The following is a 21,225-nucleotide window of genomic DNA, read 5'->3' on the forward strand; positions in this document are numbered from 1 at the left end:
GTAACAAAGATTACTGAGGGATTACTCTCCCAGTTACTAACATATCACTTGCGCCTTATTAGCAAAACAAAATGTTCTGCAGGATGTCTACAAAATCTTAATCTCTACGCCTAAAAGCCAAAATCGCAGACGGCCGCTTTCCAAAGCTTTTGATATAGACTGCCCATCTTATACCCGTTCTTGTTGTTGCGGTAGCGGTTATCTAGAGCCTGTTTAGTTGGCAAGGCGCAAGTTAGTGGTCAAAATCAAAAATCATCTAACTGGAGCCCAGAAAATGTGCTGTTTCGACGGGTTCGGATAATAGGGAGAGATGTGTTAGATGATGTGTATTCAGTGTAAGGCACTATTGCACGCTGGACATTTATCTGGCATGTGGCATTCGATTCTGGATAGCTTAACCTGCTACAGTAAGTTTCGTGAGGGACACTCCAGATTCGCGGGGCAACTCAAGCTCTTCGTCTGCAATAGGTGGAGGTTTGACTCCAAATAACCTATTCACTGTTGTTAATAGCGCCAGTATGAATGGCGTTCAGTGCGTGTTTGAAGTTAGTTGCGTCAGTGGTCTGCTTCGTAAATTGTTCAATGTCGTCAACGTAATCATGGAATGAACTCTTAATGCTACTAACAGAAGCTGCTTGGAAAGCAATTCATTGTGTTCTCTAACCCGAAACATGCAGACCTTACTATGCAGGTGTTCAATGGGAAGCATTAAGAGGCATCGTGGTATTATATGGAGTGCAGTGTTTTCCGGCATCCGCGACTATATAATTGAGACCTGTTGGACGATTACTTTGTAAGTTTCTGAAGTACCAATGGTTACAGGTGCTCAAAGAGAACCGAAACGACGATAACAGTTTTGATTTGTTGCCTTGTACAATCAAATCCAGTTGAGATAGGAAGTTATATAAACTTAGCTCATAGAAACTCTATGCTTTTTGGGAATCAAGACGCTTGTTGGGGAATCAAGACGCTTGTTGGGGAATATGAAAATGGTTCCAAGATAGTTGGGTCTGTGTAATGAAAACATATGCTACTTCGAACATCTTCTGTAGAATTTGACTTTTGGGGAATATATGGATTTTGCCTATTAATAACAACTTTATAAAGAAAATGTTTCTATCAAATGAAATTCAAATAAAATTAAGTGCTTTACAAAATGCCGAAAACAAAGAGTCAACAGTAAATGACAATGAAATAGCCAAGTATACATATATGTATATACATACATATATGTATATGTGGATATAAATTTACATGTGTATATGGATGATTGTCATAGCTGCATCGCTATAGACGAACAACATAAAACATCCGAAGATGGCAACCGGCAATATAAAGAATAAAACACCCACACAGACCAAAACTTGACGTAAAGCACCGGCGCATAGCACAGCAGACATAGCAACGCCAAAAACTCAGTAAAATGTCACACTACAAAAAGAATAAAAAAGCCATTATTAATCTGCAACAACGAAGATGGAGCTGCAACAACAATACCAAAAATTTATCGTGAAATGGATGTCATCTGTTGACAGCTCGAAATGCTTTCCAAAAATTCAGAAAATGGATAAATTTGATGAAATTGATGAAATTAGAAAATAAAATTATGCCATTTAGATTTTCATAATATGCAAAATAAAATATTAATATAACTACAAGTACTCACAAATGTAAAAGGGGGGATATGAAAAAATACAAGTTTCAGTAATTATGAGATACATATAGAAATACGGAGTCCAGACTCTAGGGCTCATCATTAAAAGTTCTGTGGTGGGTTCAAAGCGTTTTGAGGATACACAACGATTTAGATCCATTTTCAGATAATTCTTTGATATCACAAAGGGCTTGTCTTGCGGTGAATTTTCGGGATCATCGAATCCAAGATCAGCCGCTAAACCGAGCGTTTTAGATTAAGATTGGATCTTAAGATTAGGAAAAGATAAATAAAATAGATGGCACCAGAGGTAAATATTACTAAAAATCGTGTCTAAAGTACCATCTTTGAGCTAATCGATGAGTACCTTAACGCGGTGTCCAACTGGGTGGGTACAAGCGAATTAGCTGTTAACCCAAGTAAAACTGAAATGATTTGGTGAAATGTTCATAAAGTAAAATACCTAGAGTTTATACTTGATAGATAGTTTTCATGATCTCCAAAGGTGGTGTTTTGGCGAAACCGTAGGCAAGTCAATAATGTTCTATGGACCATACATCTTCCGCAGAATCTTGTCATCGTCCATGCCTCTGCACCATATACGAGTAGCAGGACGGGAATAATGAGTGACTTATAGAGTTTTGTTTTTGTTCGTCGAGAGAGGAAAAGCTTTTCAATTGCCTACCTAATCCGAAGTAACACCTGTTGGCAAAAGATGTTCTGTGTTGGATTTTGAGCCTGGCGTTGTTGATGTTAATGTTGCTTCCAAAATACACCAAATTATCTACGACTTCAAAGTTATGACTCTGTTGAGTGTCGTAAGAGCCAAGTCACGAGTGCGACGACTGTTTGTTTGATGACAGGATACATGTACATATGTATTTCGTATTGCCACACAACATAGAACTTTATATGTGATGTTGAGGGGCTTAGGTAGTTGGCGCAGATTGCGGCGTCACCTTTTTTGTAGATTGTTCAAAGCATACTTAAATTCCAATCATCGGGCATGCCTTCGTCCGACCATATTCTACAAAGAAGCTGATTTATGCTCCTTATCAGTTATAAGGTAATACATCGACCCCTGTCGCTTTGTTGTTCTTCAGACGGGTAATTGCGTCGTCATCAATTGGGAAATCGGGTTCGTCATCTCCTGATGTTATGCTTTCACTGCCTTTCAGCAGGTTGAAGAAGTGTTTCTTCCATAATTTTAGTGTGCTCTGGGCATCGGTTACGGGATCATCTCTGAAGGTTCTACAAGAGTAAGCTCCGGTATTGAAACCTTCTATTAGTCGCCGCATCTATTCGTAGAATTTCCGAGCATTACCATTGCCAGCCGGATTGTCTAGCTCTTCATACTCACGCATTTCGGCTTCTGTCTTTTTTGATGCAAATGCGTTTCGCTTCCCTCTTAATCTCTCGGTATCTATCCCATTCCGCACGTGTTTTAGTCGATTGTAAGGCATTTTAAATTATTTGGACTTAAGCTACATATTTTTAACAAATGAAAAAATTTAATTATTATTATTTCCCTATTATTGTTATTCAAAAATGTTTGAAGTTTAATATTTTATTGGTTTTTTGCATTAAAAAACAATTCTTATTGTTTCTAATAATAATAATCCTAAATGTTTAAGTGTTTATTTAAAAATATATATAATTATAAATAATTTAACACTTTACCATATTTTTTAGTTTAAAAAGTTACCTAAATATTAAAGTTACACATATAAGAGTAACAAGTAAGAAAGGTCTAAGTTCGAGTGTAACCGAACATTTTAAGGTACCTTACATACAATCACCAATCGTATAGAGCAAATTCAGCCGGATGTTCGAAAATCCTGATAGTAGGTATATAAGGGCTAGGTCAAGTTTTGGCCCAATTGCATCTATTTTAGGTATAACATATACTATATATTGTTATGAGTAAAACATGTTCTGTAATTTTGATTGAGATAACTCAAGTATTGGTCGATAGGGTCACCTGGAAGTTCGAAAATCATTATATAAGATATATGGGAGTTAAAGGAAGTATTGATACGATTCAACCCATTTTTGAAACACAAAGATAGTATTTCCTGGAAAAGATTTCTCCAAATCTCTATTGTATGGCCCATATATTGACCGATGTTTTCGGTCAAAAGTCAACAATAGATACTGGAGTCCACATTTTCAGCCTTTGCGGGACTTAAACAGTTTTTCTTAGCTTTAGAAAATTTATAATCAAAAGATGACATACTTTGAAACAATTTTTAGTACAGATTTTTATCCCGTTATATTATTAATTCTTCTTCTTCTTAATTAGCGTAGATACCGCTTACGCGGTTATAGCCGAGTTAACAACAGCGCGCCAGTTGTTTCTGTGTCGAATACTTTCAAAGCTGCAGTGCTTTCGTCCATCCGGACAAGATGACCTAGCCAGCGTAGCCGCTGTCTTTTAATTCGCTAACTATGTCAATGTCGTCGTATATATCGTACAGCTCATCGTTCCATCGAATGCGATATTCGCCGTGGCCAACGCGCAAAGGACCATAAATCTTTCGCAGAACTTTTCTCTCGAAAACTCGCAACGTCGACTCATCAGTTGATGTCATCGTCCAAGCCTCTGCACCATATAGCAGGACGGGAATTATGAGTGACTTATAGAGTTTGGTTTTTGTTCGTCGAGAGAGGACTTTACTTTTCAATTGCCTACTCAGTCCGAAGTAGCACATGTTGGCAAGAGTTATCCTGCGTTGGATTTCCAGGCTGACATTGCTGATGATGTTTATGTTCCCAAATATACGAAACTATCTACAACTTCAAAGTTATGACTGTCAACGGTGACGTGAGAGCCAAGTCGCGAGGTCGCGACGACTGTTTGGTTCTTGACAGGAGATATTTCGACTTGCCCTCGTTCACTACCAGACCCATATGCATTGCTTCCTTGTCCAGTTTGGAGAAAGTAGAAATAACGGCCCGGGTGTTGAGGCCGATGATATCAATATCATCGGCATACGCCAGCAGCTGTACACTCTTATAGAAGATGGTACCTTCTCTATTTAGTTCTGCAGCTCGAACTATTCTCTCCAAAAGCAGATTGAAGAAGTCGCACGACAGGGAGTCGCCTTGTCTGAAACCTTGTTTGGTATCGAACGGCTCGGAAAGGCCCTTCCCGATCCTAACGGAGCTTTTGGTGTTGCTAAACGTCAGTTTACACAGCCGTATTAGTTTTGTGGGGATACCAAATTCAGACATCGCGGCATAAACGCAGCTCCTTTTCGTGCTGTCGAAAGCAGCTTTGAAATCGGCGAAGAAGTGGTGTGTGTCGATTCTCCTTTCACGGGTCTTTTCCAAGATATAGCGCATGGTGAATATCTGGTCGGTTGTTGATTTGCCAGGTCTAAAGCCACACTGATAAGGTCCAATCAGTTTGTTGACGGTGGGCTTTAATCTTTCACACAATACGCTCGATAGAACCTTATACACGATGTTGAGGAGGCTTATCCCACAGCAGTTGGCGCAGATTGTAGAGTCTCCCTTTTTGTGGATTGGACAGAGCACACTTAAATTCCAATCGTTGGGCATGCTTTCGTCCGACCATATTTTACAAAGAAGCTGATGCATGCTCCTTATCAGCTCTTTGCCGCCGTGTTTGAATAGCTCGGCCGGTAATCCATCGGCCTCCGCCGCTTATTAATTACTTCTTGATTAATATACCGGAAAATAAAAGAATCAAATAGAATTTAAAATTTTGTTATACGGTAAGTAGGTGTGATTATAGTCCAATTTCGCCCATTTTTGCTCTGTGACATAGGAATATGAGAAGAATCTCGCAGATAAAATTTATGTAATTTCTCTAAAAAGTGGGTGATACCACACCCATCGTCCAATATTTACCCCGGCTCCCATAAAACCGTCTCATACCACCGCCGGAGGTAATTTTTAACGTCTCTGGCGTATTTAGTTATTGATTTACCGCGCTCTTAGTAGATTTAACAGTACCGTTATATGAAGAGTGAGCGGGGTTATCTTCCGCTTTCATTCTTTTTCACACTGTCGGTAGTTCTTATAATATTTTATCTGGGTAATTGTGGCTTTAGCTTTAGTCGATTAAGAGATATGTATGTACATATGTATATTAAACTTTGTAAAAAATTTTTGCCAACAGGTGCCTCTTGCTACTTCAAATTTTATATCTGATTTTATTGCTCACATATGATTACACCTCCCTACGAACTCGTAGTTTTTATGGAGGAACGCGCATACCAAGTTACACGTATTTCTTGGCTACATAAGAAGGTTAAGTTCGAAGATGGGCAAAATCAACCTACTGCCACGCCCACAAAATGGCGGAAACCGAAAACCTATAAAGTGTCATAACTAAGCCATAAATAAAGATATTAAAGTGAAATTTGGCGCAAAGGATCGCATAATGGAGAGACATATTTGGACGCAATTTTTTTGGAAAAGTGGGCGTGGCCCCGCCCCCTTTTTTGTACATATCTCGGAAACTACTATAGCTATGTCAACCAAACTCTACAGAGTCGTTTTCTTCAGGCATTTTCATATACAGTTCAAAAATGGAAGAAATCGGATAATAACCACGCCCATCTCCCATAAAAAGGTTATGTTGAAAATCACTAAAAGTGCGTTAACCGACTAACAAAAAACATCAGGAACACTAAATTTTACTGAAGAAATGGCAGAAGGAAGCTGCACCCAGGCTTTTTTTTTAATTTAAAATGGGCGTGGCCTCGCCCACTTATGGACCAAAAACCATATTTCAGGAACTTCTTACCGATTTCAATGAAATTCGGTATATAATATTTTCTTAACACCCTGATGACATGTACGAAATATGTGTGAAATCGGTTCACAAGCACGCCTTCTTCCAATATAACGCTATTTTGAATTCCATCTGATGCCTTCTCTGTATAATACGAGTATATATATTAGGAACCAATGATGATAGCGGAATAAAACTTTACAAAAATACGGTATTTGAAAAATATGTAAATGACGTATAATGAAATCTCGATTATCACTTTATCATGCGAGAGTATAAAATGTTCAGTGACACTCGAACTTAGCCCTTCCTTACTTGTTTAAGAAATAATGTTGAAACATTACGTTATTATTTTTAGTATTTAGTTATAATATACACTTAAAAATGCCAAAAAATCTTTTCGAAATTAAAAAACTCTCCATTTTTACAACGTATTTATTGTTCTCTTTCCAAAACTTGTTTCAGCCGATTTAGTCATCAAACTTTAATGAGCAGTTATTTAAGCAGGTGAGCAAATGAGTAAAAGCGTTTTAGCACAGATTTACTCAACCATTGAGCGACAAGTCATAGTGAGCAAACAAACTGTATAGTAACTGCTGAGCACAAACAACATAAACAAACTGAAATTTGAGTTACCAACTTTTGCTGTGACATCACAGACGAATTATTATAACCAACTGTCACTCGTGTCAATCCGCACAGCTGATAATAGGTGAGTGCATAGAAGAAAGCAAAAACTTTCAAATATGTACAATAAACCGCACATATTTAAAGAACTCATAAATAGTGTTAGCCCACTTTATTGAGTCACTACTCGCAGCGCTTACCTCAGTCAACACCTTACTTCACACCTCAGCTCACACCACATTGCTCACGACAAGAAACGCTCATTCGCGCTCTGCCACTCCGTACCGCTCCGTGTTGTTATCCGCTTGCTTTTGACCAAAGCAAAAAAGCAAAAACAACAACACAGTCAACTAAGCAACCGCACGTCGGGGTCTGACTCCAGCAGCGGCAAATCGCAAACGTTCCATAATGTCGCCACTTCAAATGTGAAGTGACGTTCGCAGCGAATGGTTGGTTGGCTTGTTATTAGTTCGTGTCACAAAAAACCAAAAACAAAACCAAAACACAAGTGCAGTGTGGAGAATTCAAGCAAAAAGTGTGAAAAACAAGAAAATTTAAGTAAAAAAAAACTTAAACATTCGCTGCGTTTATTATATTTTTTGGTTTTGTTTTATTGCATGTGACATTCTGGAAACCAAAACGCAGCGCGTGTGACTCCAATAAACACTCATATTTGTAGTTGTCGCTTGCACTGAGGTGTTTCGACACGCGCAGGAAGCGAAGAAAAATTGAAGCGCAGTGATTTTTGAAACGAATTTGGAAAATATTTGAAAGTTCTACACATAAGTACTATGCAAAGGAGATTCATGATAGCGTTTTAGTGCTGACAGTGTCTCCGCAGTGCGCAAAGTTTGACTAAGTAAATCGGGCAGTCTTGTGAGTGACATTTAGAATATATAACATACGAGTACACTGCAGTATTTCTATGGTGATGATGCAAGACAGTGTGAAATAGCCGTGGAATTGCGGAGAAAATTTTATTGAAAAGGTGATCTTTAAATTTCAATACATTTTTGTGATTAATTAAATGTGAGAACGTATGGAGAATACGATATATTGTATTATTTATGGTATTGTACATATATACATACATATACGCACATAAAAGCTCATTTTATATGCAAGTATGAAAATTTAAATCTGATATCGACAGCTGTTTTTAAATATTGTGCATTTTCTTTGGTTTTGTGGTGGGTGTATTTTGTAACAAAGGAAAAAAAAATAAAACATAAATAATAAAAAACTAAAAACTAAATAACGGTATAAAAAGTATAATTATTTATAACATATGTATAATAAAAAAATATAATTATAAATAATATATACAAGTTATATTTTTTTTAACCACCTAACATATTTCAGACTGCATAGAAAAACATTAGACAAAATATATTTATTAGTATTTTTGTAAGTAAAAAAAAAGTATTTCTGTAAATAACATACTAGAAATTTTATTTTTTTTTTTAATTAATCAAATAGTCCTTTTTAATTCATAATTTTTTTTTACCGTTTTTATATCGGTGCAAAATTATTTGTTATGCAAAAAGAAACAATAATATTATAATGGATTTTTTAATTTCTAAATTTAAAAAAATTATACTTTTTCGAAAAACATTGGTTTCGTATACATTTGTTTTGGTACTTTTGTTGAAGTTAATATTATTTATGGTATTTAGGAGTCACATGGGTTTCCTCACGGCTTATTTTCAATATTTTTTTATGTCAAAAATCAAATATTTTATTCAAACCTGTTATTATTCCAAAAATACATATTTAACAAAGATTTTCAAAGTATAATATTGAAAACTCGACTATTACGACGTAATTTCCGGCACTCCCTCGAAAAAAAGATGCCACCGCGTTGACAGCAGAACTTCTTAATTAACTTCTAAATAAGACCTGAACTAGGTATTGCACGAAGAAAAAAGTGAAAATTGTAGTTTTGGCAAGCGTTTTTACAAAAAAATCTAAAATTTGTTTAATATTTCCCGTCGATTTTTTTTAAATTTGTATTAAAAAAACCTTCGCTCAAGATCTTCTAAATTATATCTTAAAGACCTATAAAATTTCATTAAGATCGGTTGAGTTGTTTGCGAGAAATCTTGAAAATCGACTTTAAAAGCACAGTTTCGAGAGAACGTCTTTAAAGTTTTAAGAGACTGTTTGCAGTTGGTATGTAGTTCAGCTCCAGAACTATTACTCGAATCAACTTGAGCATTTATGATAATATTCTACAGATGTTATAGAATTAAATAACATAATAATAATAAATTTTTTGATGCCTTGAAACCCTTGCAATCTCTTTAAGTATTTTTATTAACGAGAAAGGCCAAAACTGATTTAAAATATGAATAAAAAATTAATAATTAAGACATATTTTTATGTTTTGTGGCATCTAAAATGTTTTTAAAACAAAAACATAGTTTAGTTAATCTACAAGAAAAACTTCTTTAGCCAAATTTAATTTTCATATATGAATAATGAAATTATATATTAATTAAGTAATTTAACGAGACAAAATTTTATTATTTATAAAAATTATAATTTTCGAATTAAAATTTATTTAATGAAAGTTCATTTTATTAAAGTTGCTATAGGAAATACGGCTAACGATTTTTCTTATTTTTTTAATAAAAATATTATTATTCTGGAATATAAAATTATTGGCTAACATGTTTGTAAATTTTTGCCGAATATTTATCTATGAATTTTTTTTCTTATACTTACTTTCCTACAAGCTGGTATATTTTCTTTATTCGCATATTTCCTTGATCAAATTTTATTTTTAAAAACAAATTTTCTTATATGTGTGTAATTATTAATTTTCGAAAAATTATTTATTACTATTGTTATTGTTTTTACTTTACCGTTTATTTTTGTAAAAATTGCAAATAATCATGTCTTCTGTCGATAAGGCAAGCGCTAATTGAACTCATTTTCTCCTTTTTATCAAATTTCTTTATTGATAGCGAATGCATTTAGGGATCTATATCTATTTACACAAGTATATAATTTCGTATATTTGACATTCTTACTTTCTCCTTCATCTTCCACATTGCATTACTGCTAACATTGTGAAATTTCTATTATAAATTGTATCGACATATTTTTTTTGCTATTTGTGTATATTAATAATATGAGGGCCAAACCCACTGTGCTTGTCAGCTGCCTACTTACTTACTTTCAACTGCAGCTTATCGCCAATTGGCGTGTAGGTAATTTCTGCGGGTTGTTTTATTACTCTTCTTTTTTCTCACCCTCCTCCGCCTGCGCGCACATTTGTGTTGTTTATTTGTTGACACAAGTCGCAATCGCGTACCTTAACAACAAATTCTCTTTATATTCATACACATACATATGTAGATATGTAGGCATGTATGTATGTAAACAGTGTTATGTATTTCACTGCAAATTTATATACTCGTTTAATAATTAAGTTAAATACTCGTTAATAAGAATGTACGATGTAAATAATATCTGCTCAAAGTGTACCTTAGTACCTGGAGCGTAATAATAATAAAGTGACAGTTGCAAAGTACTGAAAAATAACAACAAAAAGTGCACAACAACAACAAAGTGAAATGTGAAAAGTGAAAAAGCAGTCGCATTCGTGTTTTATATTGAGAGTGTAGATTTATTTCAATCTTCGCGCGAATTCAAGTGCAATTCAAAGTCGAACAGCAGCTTGTTGCTGTTGCTTTTGTTTTCCACTTTATTTTTACAAACGACCTTTACAAGAAAACGTAAAAAAACCGTAAAAGCACAACAAATTCTTATTTCTCAAGTTGCCTGCTGTGAACACCCTTTGGCCTTTTCATAAATATGCGAACATAACTCATGCCAAAGGTATTCGTGCGTATTCGCTATTGTTGTAATGTTAATGAATTAAGCGAATAAAAAAATACAACAAATTGCACGAAACTAAAAACAAAAACATGAAAACAACGTTAATACTCCGCTCAGAACTGGATTTTGACAAGTTTAATTTTCAACACTACACGGTGTGGTGGATTACTTGGCATTAATGACGTGAGCCGATTACAATTCTATCGCGAATCTCGAATTAACAGGTAAATATTAAACACTAAGCAAACTTTCAAAATATTTTTTGTTGAAAATATTGGTATTTATTTAATCTATACAAGTTTAGTGCTGCGAATGCTTAGGAACTTGGGAATGGTATTGAGAAACTTGACTTTATAAGGAAATCAACAACAAAGTATTTATTTATTCATTAATAGCTTTAAGTGATCCATGGACTTAATTTTGAAAATATTTGCCGTACAACTTCTACCAAGTCGTGAGTTTTGAACTTAAGTTTAATATTTAGGATTGTTTTTAAGTTCTGGTTAAAAAACCGAAAAAAGGAGTAAAACTAACCAGAACTTCAATGTAGTGGAATATAGTCATGCTTATGGGTTAGCAGTTACAATCGTAGGGCTATACTCTTGCGTCCTCTTCGCCGGCCTCGAGTAAGAGCTAAAGGGAGAGAGCTTCAGCGGAGCCACACTCAGTTTAATCAGCATCAACACTTGAAATTCAACGCAAAATCACTCCGGCGCTACTTTGGACTGAGTAGGCAATTGAAAAGTAAAGTCCTATTTCGACACACAAAGACCAAACGTTACAAACAGAGGCATAGATAATGACATCATCTGATGAGTCGGCCCTAGGAGTGTTTAAGAGAAAGGTATTGCGGAAGATTTATGGTCACTGGCAAAGCCGAGCTGTATGAGATGTACGGCGACATTGACATAGTTCAGCGAATCAAGCGATAGCGGCTGCGCTGGCTAGGTCATGTTATCCGATGGAAGAGAACAGTCCTGCTTTGAAGGTTTTCGATTAAGACTGACACGCAGTTTTTAACTCGGCTATAATCGCGTTAGCTGTATCTACGGCAGTAAAATAGAAGAAAAGCTGACAAAAACTGAGAAAACTGCCTTTAGAAGATTACAGAAGAGGCTTAAAGGGTATTAAACAGAAGGAAGTAAAAGAAAAGATAATCGTTGAAAGCACAAAGCATCAGTAAATGTCATTGTCTTCTTAGAGTTTAAACATACTTATATAATAAGCCTAAATTTTCTTGTAGAGAGTAACAAACTTGTTGTTATGAGAGTATCATAATGATTTTGTATATAAATTATAAGTGTCTTACAGGACCTCCTGTACAAAATTCTGGCGCAGTAATTATATAGAGTGGTCTCAACAATAAAACTATGCGTTAGTAGCGATTGAATTGGCTACATTCTTAAGTATCTAAGAGATCTTTTGATTTCCCACAATCTTTTGACGGTCGGAGGTCTTAAGTCTTCTTAAGTTAACATTAGCCAACGCTAAAATCTTTCTTACAGATTTCTTAACGGCATATAAAGTATTTAACAAGTGTTTTAGTTCAACATCGCCGACAAAAATCACGAAGCAAGCTTACAACTTAGATCCTTCAAATGCCCAAGACACCCGTTCATATTAGAGAAACTATATAAATAGGGAAACGATTAAGTTAAGGCGGTTTCTTCTCACTTATGAAAGGTATAAACCTGTTATAGTCCAAAGGCAGTCGAAAAAAACACAGTTCAAGGTCATATTTAAAGAATACTCAGTGGAACTCCATAATTGCAAAGTATTAGAGAGAGATACTGGATTAAAGATCAAAAGTGTCCATACTTTCGAAGCTCATATGATCTTTTGTTGTGTCCCAATCGACCTATTACTAATAATTATATTCGGATTACAAAAGTCACAAACATGTAGTCCACTGTACAGATATATGTAGAAACATATGTATGTCCATTGAACACGGTTTCCATTAGCAATTTGTTTTCATAAGAAAACTCAATTTTTCCTCTAATTTGGCTAATGTTAGTTTTTCGCGGTGTGGGCGTTTCAACGGCGCATGGTCAGGACTTAATAAACGATTCAAGTTTCGTGTTTTTGTGTGGTAAGCTTTGTGTGGAAAATATAGTATAAAATACTATTAAAATATTATTTACATATGTATATATACATACATATGTAAGTATATTTATGATGTAAGTCTAATACCACATGTTAGAATTAATTTAGTATGAAAACTAGTGGATAGGGATTTGGCTTTGGTGGTTACTTCGTTTACACACCTTAAAAATGTACTATATGCATATGTAATTTTCTTTGAAAATTTCTTGAATATTTGTGAGCTTTGAGGGTTCAAAAAACGACCTTGGCCGCGGTGGAAAATGCAAAATTGTATTAGAGTGAATATACTATATGTTGACTTTCAAAGCGAACATGGTTTTCAAAGATAATATTACCTGTGAATATCTTTCAAGCTATGACTGTCGACAGTAACGCAGAGTTCTGTAGCTACGTCTGACTGCTTATTGCATGTCAGAAAATTGTTTGATTAGACCTCTTGCTTTGCTTTCTCTACTTTAACCAATCTAGAGAAGGCCTAACGACGCTTCGGACACTAAAGTTTAGAGTAAAGATAGAAAGAGAACGCCAAATGTTACCTATCTGTACTTTCTTTTGGTATCAAACAGTTTTAAAGGCCGAGATGTAACTAATAATAAATGAACTTCTGCAATATTTACTAATAAAAAGTCTACGAAACAGTAGCGATTATCAAATACTATTAGTAAGAATTCTAAGATAGCTTCTTAAGGTGCTTATAGACTAGTGCAGAAGTCTTTGAAAATTTTAAAAAGATTCAAAGAAATTCATAATAGGTGGTGCTTGTGACCAAAACACTAAATACTTTTCTACTTTTTTAGAGAAAAAACACAGAAACTTCAAATTTATTGGGAATGTTTATTAATATCATTCGAAAGAACATTCTTTGACATTTATTTTGGAAGATTATCTCTTTCAAATATTGGCCGCGGCTACGTTTCAGATGGTCCATCCATTGAGTCCATTTTTGATCAGTCGTTCGAGCATTTCAACTGGTAATTGGCGAATGACACGCGTGGTGTCTTCCTCCAAGGCCTGAATCCATTATCCGCACAGACTTTAGACTACATACCCACAGGAAAAAGTGTAACGTATACGTTCCGTACCGTCATCATTTTTGAAATATGGACCAATGATTCCACCGGCCCATAAACCATACGAAACCCTAGTTTTTTCTGGATGAAATGACAGCTCTTGAATCTCTTCAGGTTGCTCTTCGTCCCAAATGCGGCAATTCTGCTTATTTACCCATTAAGCCAGAAGTGGATCTTATCACCCATAGAGCGAGGGGTTGTAGCTTGGGAAGATGGAGCGGCTTCAATTTTTGCAACAGCTCTCAGAGATTTTTCATCTTTTTTACCAAAATATTTAAAACTTCGCGCACATACTGAATTTCATTTTCTCATTTTCATTATGAACTCCGTTTTGTTCAACGGCTAAAGTAGTCAGTTTACGACTTTGCCGAGTATTTCGCCTGAAACACTACCCCTAATAGATTGCACTGCACCTACTGACACAAATATTTATGACCCAAGGGATGTGCTGTACTTCACTTTTACTTTAAGTACATTTTATTGCTTGGTAGGAATTTTTCTTTTTATTGCTTTTCACATTTCAACTGAAACTGAAACTTACGCTTCTCACAATTTGTGCTTTGTTTACTTTTCATTTCCAACAAAGTCAGCTGTTTTACGATTAGCGATGTGCGATTTTTTGAGCAAAGCTGCCATTTATATAAGAAGTTTACAGAAAGTGGTTCATGTGGCTTAACTTGTTTTAATAAATGAAATACAACTAAGGCTTGTTTCCGGTTTTATAAAAAATGTAGTTGTAAAAAATAAGTAACTGTAATAAAACAAAACACTTGCAACGACTAACTGATATACACCCACAATAAAAAGCCTGCCCACATACGATAAATTTGTCAACTATTATATACTATAAAATAAATATGTAAGTATTATGTATTTACATATTTACACCTTTGCATGCAGCTATGTTGAATGTGTAATAAAGCAATATATAAAGCTTACTTAAGACTGCAACAAATATGCATAGCTGGCGTTATTAATTTGCTCTTCGCTTTTTTCTTTGGTTTTTTGTTTCGTTACTCCCTCGTGTAGGTGCTGTCATTTCGCTTAAATTACATACATTAAGCAAGTAAAAAACAAACATTGCATATCTAATTCAACGCAGAGTTCCACGGCAGTGTCGCAAAATGACATTTGTTTGGTGTTTTTAGTGTTTTTGCGCGCAGTGTTTAGTAGTGGTGTACCTCTGGCAGTGGTGTTGGGTAATTACGCGCCTGGTAAATGGTTGGCTAGCATGCGAATTTATTGTCTACCATAATTTTTATAATGGATCTCCAACAATATCCGGGCGTAAGCTTGCATTCACACAAATACACACAAACTTAGATAAATATATGCAAACAAATGTATATATGTATATACTTATGTACATGTATGTATGTATGTTTCATTTAAATAAGAATCAAAAGTAATTTTTGTTTTTCCAAATTTTATCTAATCGCTTATCTATCGGCTGTGTTTTAGCAATCAAGGCATGCATAGTTGCATATACGAATACATATGTACACACACATACATATATGTATACCAGCACATATGGTATATGGACATGAGTGGTAAGTGCGCTTGGCGTATTTATCGGCGCGTAGGCGAAGAGCTAATTTGGTTTTATCTTATCGAAAATTTGTTTGTGAATAAATATGCGTTCCTGTCGTAAAATTTTCACCTGACGCAATATGTTAGGCTAATTTGGGCAATATTGGTTTGTAAATAACAATATGAAAGATTCATAACAAAGCAAAACACTTTTAGTTGTATGTAAATGCTCACATTAGGGTGGTGGCCATTATATAATATTTGTTGTAATTTTTTTATATTTTATATTAAATATTCATAGAAGTATCGAAATGTTGATTGTAGAAAATCCAGCCTAAACTTTTACCTAAATTTACTTGGCCGAAGCGCGTAATTTCAGAATATTTTTTTACGAACTACTGAAACTTAAAACGATATAGCAGATAATTGTTAAACCCGTTTGGTAAGAAAATTTGAATAATAAGATAATAGACTTTAAATAAAAAACTGAGGGCAACTAATAGTAAGACTATTAATTTTAAATTGGCGCGAAACCCCATTCGTCGAAATATTTTTTTTTAGATTGGTATGACTGTCAGTGATATCTGTACCACAAGTCGTTAGTGTTTAGTATACGCCACGTCAAAGCAGGTCAAAAATCAAGGTTATGTTGACAGTTTTCTTCGATTATCGAAGTGTGGTGTAATCCGAACTCTTGTCTTTGGCACTCCGGCCTAACTGTCAAAAAGGAATACTATTTGAGTGTTAAGCGTCGTTTGCGCGAAGCTATTCGTAAAAGGACGCCGCAATTATTGGCCAACAACTCTTGGTTCATGCACCACGATAATGCACGGGCGCATACTACATTGATTCTTTGAGAGTTTTCGCCAAATATTCAACCATGATCGTGCCGAAACCACCATATTCGCCTGATTTAGCTTCGTTCCGACTTTTGGCTATTCAGCAAACTCAAAAGACCGCTCCAGGGAAACCGTTTTGAGTAAATTAAAGACATTAAACGTGATTCGCTACACGCATTGAAGGCTATTCCGGAAATTGACGTTAACCACTTTTTCGAGATAGTGTGTTGAATAAAGTTCTTACCGCCAAAAGTATCTTTATACCATAGAAATATATTTGCTATGGAATCTATGGGTTTTAAAAAGTAAATTTGAAAACATACTCAGCTGATTTTACTTCTCTTTACAATTTGTGTAACTGATGGTACACTATGCCGTCATTTCCGGTAGTCCCTCGGAATATACATATGTAGCAGGTATTGGACGAATGAAAAACAAAAAAAATTAAAATTTTCGACAGACGGTTTTACAAAAAAAAATACAAATTTTGGAGAACATTTCTCATAGTTTTTTTTTTATTTAAATAGATGTAATTGAAAAAAAAAAAATCATTAAAATCGGTTGAGCAGTTCGCGCGAAATCTTCACAACCGACGTTGAAAACACAGTTTCGAGAAAAGCGCCTTTCAAGTTTTCAATGACTATATAGCTGAGCTCGAGCGCGCAACTTTTCAAGGTAGTAACTCCAACACTATTAATCGTAGAATAAGAGTAGACAACAAAAATTTTTTTGAAGCCGTGAAACCCATGTAACTCCTTAAAACGAAGAACGGCATGAAGCTAGAATCGTATGTCCCATATATTCGATTGTAGTGTTGTATAATATTCGCAGAAATATCGTGATTGAATCTCTAAAATTATTTTATTGTGTATAAAACAATCAGGGTGATAAGTACTGATTTATCTATGTATAAATTGGTATACCCATATACGTTTACCTATTGGCTTAGTTCAGCGATTTATTATGTTTAATCAAGCAAAATTTTAACATTCACTCGCAGTTCAGAAATATTCATAAATGTCTATTCATAACGAGTAGCCGATGTGAGGAAATCGTTCAGAGTTCGGGTGATCGTCATTGTCAACTCCATGGTACTAAGCTAAGCAACTTTGAAATATTATTGTTGTAACTTATTGTATTAAAAAAAAATAACAACAACTCCGAGTTTGACAGAATGTCATAGATCATTCTCATTTCAGGGAAAATTAGGAAGCGACTATACATAATGTATATAAATACATTAAAGACATCAGCTGACTTCACCACGAACTAAAAAATATGATAATCCTTGAAAAAATATGAATTTATGTGCTCCAATAAGTTTCCAAGAAAAGATAAACTGATTTTCGGGAAAAACAAAATATATATGTATGTATGCATGTATATCTATATATATTTAAACTATGAAAAACATAAGTGCGAGGAAATTAGTTAGAAAGCAAAGGATTTTCTTGGGTGTGTTTTCAGATATATAAGTATGTACATACATATATCTTAGTATATGTGTATGTATAGTAGCACGCAATAAAACGTCATGCCACATTTTTAGCCACGCTTACGACGCCACCGCGGCTAACCGAAGGAGCAACATATAATTTCCATCACCCAGATATATGCATTATTTGTACACATATACCTTTGAAATTACATAAATGTATGCATATAAGCTTGTGTATAGGTATAACAATATAGTAAATGCACGCGACAGCACTCCTCCGCCAAAAACGAAAGCACGTTCGGCGTAGCGAAGCAACCTGGTCAATGGTGTGAGATTTCACTACTTTGTTGAAATTAGTGCAGTCGAAGTTTAGTGGAAAATATAAGCAATAACTTCAGGGAAATTTTCATGTACCCTCTGTAAAAATACATGTGTTGTGCTCGAATGTTTGCTGCCACGCGACTTTTAGTGTTTAATCGATAAAATTGTTGCATGCCGGTGAGGTGAGAAAGTTGCACTGAAGTACATAAAATACATACACATGTACCTATTCGCATAAGTACATATGTGTGTCGATTCTTATCACTATGGAGAAACGTTAACTTACTATAAAAATTTCATTCAGAACTTACGACTATGAAAAGAAGAATAATACCAGGTGTTCCAGGTTTACTAATACGTTAGTAGAGTATTAAAAAATACGGCCAACGGTGACTTCATAGAGAGAAAAAGAGAGCTACACTTCGTCTATAATCGTTAAGTACGAATTGCTGTCGTAGTTTTGTATCAGAGTTCTCTTTCAAAACAAAAAAATGATGTTCTTTTTATTTATAACTTTCTCGAATGTAATTTTATATTTTGATGAAGACTACGTTTTCACAGAGCTTCTGAAGATAGCTCAATTCGCTCATGTTTAGATTCTATGATAATATTTGAAACACATCAACATATCTGAATTAAAATTATACTTTCTTTCAAAGGCATCGTCATGTTGAATGATAGTTTATTATATACATACTTATACTTTTTAAAGAAAATCACAGAAACTTCAATTTTAATGGGGAAATTTTATTATCTTTCGAAAGAACATTCTTTGGCATTTGATATGCGAAGATTTTCGGGATTATCCGCATAGACTTAAGACTTTACATATCGAGACAGGTAAAAGTCTAATGGTGTGATATCTCACAATCTTGATGACCAATCGACCAGCTCAAAACGTGAAATTATCTGCTCACCGAAGTATTCTCTCAATAAATCCATGATGCGATGTGTGAGAAGTGGCGTCGTCTTGTTGAAACCAAATGTAGCCGAGATCACGAGCTTCAATTTCAAGCATCAAATAGTCGGTAATAATGGTCGCCATTGACGGTTACGTTCTCACCGGCATCAGTTTTGAAGAAATATGAACCGACAATGCCTAAAAACCACACCAAATCGCTGTTTTTTCTGGATGAAATGACAGCTCTTGAATCACTTAGATAGCACTTCGTCCCAAATGCGGCAATTCTGCTTGTTTGTCTTAAAATACGAGAGTTAGTCCCTCAGTTTTTGAGATATCGATCTGAAAGCTTGCTCATGTCATTATCTCCGCAAGAAGCTGCTCATTTGTCGCAATCGCCAACATCGGACAACTATAGCATATATGTAGCTGCTATACAATTTAAATGATCGATGCTCAAGTGTACACGTGCTATTGTCTAGGATATGACATTCCATTTCCGAAGAAATTGCTCAGATTGGAAAACTATATTATACAGCTGCCATATAAAATGAACGATCAAAGTTCTTGTAATAAATATTTTGTAAATGTGAAGGATACTCGTATTATAGCTTCGATGCGAGAGGTTAACACATTTTCTTGTTTATAGTACTTACTTGCCGAGGACAACCCTCTCCACCAAATGGGTATCTACATATATAGACTTTAATCTTCTTCTGAAGTTTTTGAAATTTGCCAGACAGTCTAAAGATAATGGCGGAAACTCAAAATAATGTGGCATTTAATGTATTTTGAAAAATTAAATTGGATTTTCATGTAAAAACTACATGCTGGTGCACATTTTTGAGATACGGTTGTGGCATAGATTTCTTTTCGACGACTAACTGTTTCATTGCCACTATTTTGTCATCCGCTTTTAAAATTTGGTATATTCTCAACATTACGACTTCACTTTAAAGGTAAAGTCATATCAGCACTTTGTAAGTAAACCCACACATACATATGTACATACATGTATACAAAAGGGTATATGAGTACCCCCTCTATTGTTTACTCTTAGTTATTTCCGGTATAGCATTGGGTAAGCGTCGGACACGCACACAGCCACAAGCACTTTGCGCATGGCGTTACAGGTTTCTTAGCAATAAATAGAAGAACATGGACATCGATTTTTATTTGCCTTTCGAAGAACAAAGTAAATTCATTCATAATTGAAGATATATGTACATACACCGTAAACGTGACAAGGCTGCGGCGATCGGCAAATAGATATAGATGTATATTTAGTACTTAGAAAAGCAATAGACGCCCAAAACTAGTTATCCAATAGTTTAGCTGGGCATTAGCGTGTTTGGTTGACAAGTGCTGTAAAGTGATAAATACATTTGCCGATTTTACTTCTACAAAGAGGCCTCTTGAAAACTTGATTGTGTTGTAAGCGAAGTGTTATTTTTGTATTACGGATATATGTTTATTTATCTCGTTGTGACACAATTGAATATTTGCAATGCTAATTACTTCGGCGGACTGACTACAAACGCAATTACAACGCAAACATATGTATCTGACATTTTTTGCAATCGTTGACTGAGCTCATTATAGCACAAGTTACACCGATATTGCGTAAAATGCTGATTTATTCGAGTTGTTAATTCTTCAATAGTTCAAATTGCTATACGTATTAAGCCCCATTTCAATATGAACACCATCGGACGACTTGAAGATCCTCCGAGCTCAAGAAGTTGAAAAAACATTCATTTCGGTTTCAAATAAGAACTTTTTCATGCAAGTGCTTGATTTTAATGATAATCCATACCAAATTCGTGAAGATATCTTGTCATATAAAAAAATGTTTTATACAAAACTTTGTTGATTTTCATTTGTATGGCGGTTCCGACGATATAAACATTTTCTTCAGTTCTTCAATGACTAAAAATTTATACTTTTTAATTTAATTTCTATGAAAAAAATTAATTTATAAATTTTAACTTAATTTATCTTAATTAATTTAATTATTTTTTATTTTGTGTCTTGCTGGATTTCGTTAATCAAGATCATGGAACCAATACGGTTATACAACTACTGAGATTTGTGATTCTAATTGAGGCAGCAATGAAAACAA

At 34.8% G+C, this 21,225-nt stretch overlaps 1 protein-coding gene across 3 annotated transcripts in view; it reads left to right on the forward strand.

Moving 5' to 3' along the window:
• Positions 1–7,333: 7,333 nt before the first annotated feature.
• The window catches only part of LOC126756223 (mucin-5AC), a 96,699-nt gene continuing 82,807 nt past the window's right edge, over positions 7,334–21,225 (forward strand). Inside the window, exons 1-2 of one of the 3 annotated variants that reach the window (XM_050469124.1) lie at positions 7,334–8,034; positions 10,832–11,116. The gene's annotated coding sequence lies outside the window, so the exon portion shown is untranslated. Of the gene's footprint in view, positions 8,035–10,489; positions 11,117–21,225 lie in introns of those variants that run through there. The other 2 variants (XM_050469125.1, XM_050469127.1) reach the window with 2 other exon arrangements.

The sequence above is a fragment of the Bactrocera neohumeralis genome, chromosome 4 (assembly GCF_024586455.1).
Source record: "Bactrocera neohumeralis isolate Rockhampton chromosome 4, APGP_CSIRO_Bneo_wtdbg2-racon-allhic-juicebox.fasta_v2, whole genome shotgun sequence".
Classification (NCBI taxonomy): domain Eukaryota; kingdom Metazoa; phylum Arthropoda; class Insecta; order Diptera; family Tephritidae; genus Bactrocera; species Bactrocera neohumeralis.